This window comes from Micropterus dolomieu, linkage group LG20, assembly GCF_021292245.1.
Source record: "Micropterus dolomieu isolate WLL.071019.BEF.003 ecotype Adirondacks linkage group LG20, ASM2129224v1, whole genome shotgun sequence".
Taxonomy (NCBI): Eukaryota; Metazoa; Chordata; class Actinopteri; order Centrarchiformes; family Centrarchidae; genus Micropterus; species Micropterus dolomieu.
Window position 1 is genome coordinate 10,179,734 of NC_060169.1, and position 5,947 is coordinate 10,185,680.

Below are 5,947 nucleotides of genomic sequence, written 5' to 3' on the forward strand. Positions count from 1 at the left end.
CAGACCAGGCAACATTTTTCCAGTCTTCAACTGTCCAATTTTGGTGAGCTCTTGCAAATTGTAGCCTCTTTTTCCTATTTGTAGTGGAGATGAGTGGTACCCGGTGGGGTCTTCTGCTGTTGTAGCCCATCCGCCTCAAGGTTGTTTGTGTTGTGGCTTCACAAATGCTTTGCTGCATACCTCGGTTGTAACGAGTGGTTATTTCAGTCAAAGTTGCTCTTCTATCAGCTTGAATCAGTTGGCCCATTCTCCTCTGACCTCTAGCATCAACAAGGCATTTTCGCCCACAGGACTGCCGCATACTGGATGTTTTTCCCTTTTCACACCATTCTTTGTAAACCCTAGAAATGGTTGTGCGTGAAAATCCCAGTAACTGAGCAGATTGTGAAATACTCAGACCGGCCCGTCTGGCACCAACAACCATGCCACGCTCAAAATGGCTTAAATCACCTTTCTTTCTCATTCTGACATTCAGTTTGGAGTTCAGGAGATTGTCTTGACCAGGACCACACCCCTAAATGCATTGAAGCAACTGCCATGTGATTGGATGATTAGATAATTGCATTAATGAGAAATTGAACAGGTGTTCCTAATAATCCTTTAGGTGAGTGTATATAAAAACATTGATATCTATACTGTATATATATTTATAATTTATAATTTATATATGTATATATATATATATATATATATATATATATATATATATATATATATACACTTGTTACATGCAGTACATTTAGGCCTAGCTCTGAATATATCAGTTATTTTTTTAGCAATAAAACCTAACTTATTTTAGTGAAAAATATTATCACTTGTAGTTGAGTATTAGTATTGGACTGTCCAAATAAATTGTAATCATAATCATTCCCAGCATTCATGTATTATCTAAAGAGAGCTTTATTTAAAGAATTATCTGTAATTAATGCGCCAGATAAGACCCTGTACTGTGTAGATTGCTGTCATGACCATTTACAGAACCGCTGTTGCTTTCCTCTTTGACACAAAGTACTTCCAGATGAGTGTCTCATTATTAGCCAGAGTCGCTGCTTAATCTCTCTGTCCTGTTTAACTGTCTTTCTATATGCATATGTCAGTATTAGCTGTGTCTGTCTTTCTGTTTACCTGTTTACAGCCGTGTGTCTGGAGTACTTTTTTTTTTTTTCCAATAATAACAACATGTTAAAACACCTGCACAACATGCTTTTAAAAACCGACTAACAAATACCGTGCTAATAAAATGCCATGCCTCATCTAGGTGCAGCAGCACTATATTCAAGTCTAATCATAAAAAAGTGGACAGCAGGGTGCAATGTGAGATTCAAACACTTCATGAAAAGAGCCATGTGTGGGGTTTCACTGAGCTAAATGGGGCACTTAATGAACCTGGCATGAATCCGGCATTGGAGGGGAATGTGAAAAGAAAGGCGGGGGGACTTGTGCGACAGAACAGTTTTAAACTATGTGTTAAGAGTTGTTCTTTGGGGGTGGTTGTGTTGATCACTGGGGTTTTGTCAGACTGTTATATATAAATATATATATTATAGTATAGTATAATTTCAATCCAAATTGTTGTGATGGCAGCCCGGATGACAGTGAGTGTCCTAACATTTGCTAATTAACACTAAACACAAAGTCCAGCTGAGATGAGAATATCATTAGTCTTACTGTTAAATTAAAACTTTGACCTGAGGATGGTGCGAGAAGAAAATGTATGTCTGTACAAGATTTAGTGACAATCCATCCAATAGTTTTTTACTCACATAATAATTTCACACTCATGGTGGTGTTAGAGAAAAGATTGAGGAATCAGGAATCAGAAATGTGGTTACCCGCTCATAAAAAAAGTCCATTTGCCATTCTTTATATGGTGGCCATGGAAGTCCATGTCAGCCACTGATGTCAGGCACTTTGTACCATGGGCAAATAATGACATCGCAAGAGGCACATTTAGCTTGGGCTAAAAATGGTTGTTTATAAACAACTTTCCAGAGTTCAGATAAGTAAATGCAAATTTACAAATTTCACTCTTTACTTGTAGACAGTATATGATTGGGAATGGGCAACACAAGTGTGTGAAGTTTTAGAATCCAAAAATAAAATGTGTGCCCTGAAAGTAGATTCATGTAAAAAAAAAAACAAAGAAAAAGAAAACCAAAACCCCAATATAAACAAAGAAAGTGAATATTCTCTGAATCACTTGCATGGAACACTTGAGTTGTGGTGTGGTTTGGAGTTGTCACAGACATACAGACAGCAGAGGTCAGCAAGGGAGGCAATGAGTTGAGACACCTCCAGCCGCTCATAAAGCACACACACACACACACACACACACACACACACACACACACACACACACACACACACACAATAATCAGCTGTCATTCACTTCTGTATCTGCAATTGTAATTAGTGAAAATAGTAAGCAGACAAAAAGGACTCGTGATCAGGATTAATCTCCCTCAAGTGAAAGGCCAAATAAGATTCCTTCTGGGGCAGAGCTCGTTTTGGATCCATCTGAAGTCTTCCTTAATCTTCTCATAGCTACTGGCTTTAGTGGAGCCATAACCATAACACTGAGTCACTCAACTGTTCATTAGCTTCTGAGAGGAATGTCTGTGTCATGTGTTATGACAGAGGATAAGGGCCAGTATTTTGTTTTTTATTTTCATAACCCTCATTACAAAAGGATGACAAGTTCATGGATTCACGAGTGCATCCTCACGCACACACAACTTTCAGTTTATATACAAGGAGTTCTCAAAACATGGAGCGAAACAAATATGTTTGATCAAGTTTACATTGATACCTTTCATCACTAAACATAACCTCAGTGGTATTTACTTGTTTATTTGCATCCACAAGTTAGTCATCCTTTATGTTTGTCTAATCTATGCAAATGTCATGTAAGTGAATCTGCTTGTGTGTGTGCACATGCAGAGTCTTGTCTATGTCAATGTGATGTATCTATGTGGTTTTATTTTTGACAAGTAAAGCACCGCTGTCTGTGGCTTGTAGATAACAGTGCTTCTCAATCTCTGTCGTGCCTCCCTCTCTGTCTCATTGTAAGGATGGATGTCTTTTTAATGTTAAGGGTGGGAGAAGCAGAGCTGGAGAACAGGAGCTGATGTTGGAGGGAGAACAGACACATCGAACCTTTGAATTCCTGAGCAGCTAACTTGCCTGGAAGTTTCTGTGTGACCCTTCTCTCAACTTGCTCAACGTCAATGGCTGAGCATTATTCTGGCAAGGTCACAGGTCAGAGTTTCTTAGTGTTTCATTAAAGTCCTCTGTCACCTGGGAAGCCAAGACTTGCCATAAGGGGAGGAGTTTTGTACCGAGACAAAGATGGATTAACAGGAGTTGTTCGTGTGGAGAGCAGGTGTTGTCTCGAGAATAGACTCTGGTGCGTGTCGTGTATGAGAGGCACATGTGAGTTAACATGCATGCAAGAGTCCAGGCCACAGGCCATAGGAAATAACTTCTGTGATCAGTTATGTCCTGAACTGGCCTGGTTAATAACTAATGGTGTACTGCTGTCAAACTGCTAAACCTACGTTACAATATATGTTTCTGTTTACCTGTGACATCTGTTGTAGGGAATTAGTCATAAAAAGCACTTGTAACATTTACTTAAAGGTTGAGAATGTAATGCTAATCCAATACATGTCTTTTTGTCCACTAGCTGTCAGCTCTGTGTGTGCGCTGAAAAACAATCTGGTGTTTGTACCCAGTGTGCTGGCTCTGGGACCATCTTGTCCTCTCTGCATGTTAGTTCCGCAGCAGCAACTGTAGTGACAGTTCACTAACCCACAACCTGGCTGACATTAGTTAAAATATTAACTATTACCAAATTAAGCTAATACAGATAAACTATCCAGTCAATGTTTTTTAAACTTTTCTGCTTAACTGTTCATAATATTCAGATGATGTAAAAATGAAAAGTAAGGGGGAAGGTAATTTTTGTTTTATGCATCTTTATCACAGTTTTTATTACTTAAAGCTGAAATCTGTAACTTTCCACATGTTGCCTCCTTTTTTGGCTGTGGACGGTAATGGCATTACTTTTGAACTACAGCAAAGATGGTAGAAGTGTTGCTGCAGGTTGTGTGGAAATCGACTGTTTATGAGTGAGTCAGCCATTGCAAAACCTTGGAAAATGTGCCAGCTATATACACAGTGTGAAATGCATTGATTCCAGTGTGCTGGCTTTGTTATGTACCACATTTGTTAGCATTGTCAGCAAGGACATGTGCAATTTAAAAATCTTTCTTTTAACAGTGTGCAGCTAGTCTCAGGCTATAGTTGGCACCAGGTTTTGTGTATTCTCATACTCCACCACAAAGTTTTCTTGCAATAAGTTAAGATACAGCCTATTATTATATAAATATCAGCATATAATGCTGTAAATAAAAATTTTAATATAAAGAAGCGCATAAAAGAAGTGCATAATAAATAAATCCAAAATTGTAACCCTAACCCTTAAGGGAGAGTCACTGCGCATGTGTTGGCATAGTGGGTATGTGTGTGTGTATGTGGTAGAAGAGGAAGAGAGACAGCTGCACCGGTGTTGTGATGAATTGTCCGTGCACCTCGCAGGACATTCGCATCATTCATCACCACTGACGAACCACACGAAGAATATTATATTGTTTTTACAGTAATGTTACTTGGAATATACCCGCAAAGAACTGCGATGCATGCATGCAATTCTCTGCGAGTCAGTGGGCAAGCATAACCCTGCACAAGACTGGTGAATGGCAGGCAAGCAGAGCAGAGAGAAAATGGTCAACAATAAGGATCAGTTTAACTGTAAATGTGGAGTGTAAGTAACAGTGATAGCCCCCCCCCCACCCCCCTTATCTCTCTAATAAAGGAAGGAATCTGTGTGTGTATGTGTGTGTGTCTGTCTGTGTTTGTATTTGGATTATGTCAGGAACCGTTCATCCAATCGGCTTCAAGTGTGGCAGGTGTGTTGCTGCGGATCCAGGGGGTGCATTGACGTTTATTTAGCTCAGTAGTGGTGCACAGGTCTTCGCAGTGGCGGCTAGTGAAAAATATTTTAGGTTTGGCTGTGCCATATCCAGTTAGTTTCAGTAACCGTCCCAATACAATTTAACACAAACTGCAGGATACCAGTGCTCTGTGAAATAGTCAGAAATTATTTAATGACAATATTAAAAAGTTCCATACACAAAAATATAAACAGTGAACATAAACATAGAAAGTGGCATGATAAGACAATATGTAAAAAAATAATAAGTTGTAGTAGACCTAAATTTATTAGTTATGTATTTTAATAAATTTATGAGAATTGATACCCAATTATGAATTAAAATTCATAAAATCAAAATTTCCTCGTTAAGGGCACCACCGGAGTTGTTATAATCCTAGAGTCTCCGGACCTCTAGGTAGTTTTGAATAATTATACAATTATTACTAGTGATCAGTTAGTTAATAATCGCTCAATTATCTTAAATCAGTCAGTCAGTCTCATATCTAAAGGGTCAATTCTCTTGGCAGGAACTATAAATAGGCAACACACACAGCTCTTGATTATTTTACAGTGACTTTATTCTCTAACTAAGTTGATAAAAAGATGGTTGGATACAGGGAACATAAACATTTGCTGAACAATGAGCCTGGAGGTTCGGTTGTGGGAAGCATTTGACTCATACGGCATAGAAGAGCTAATGAAAGTAAACTAATGCTATGATTTTAGGAGTTAAAATGGACATCTGATCACAGAACGTGTGTTAAGTCTTACTGCTTGTCGACAGCCTGCTTTTGGCCTGTTGCACGGGTCCCACTCTAGCTGCCCGATCCTGGCTTTTTGCTAGGGATTCTCTAGGGTTCTCCGTGTCTGATTGAAAACGCCTCCTCCGTCTGGCAATTCAGCTGTTTTCAGGTTTCCTTCGTTGTAGCTGGCGAGACCACGTGGCTTGGT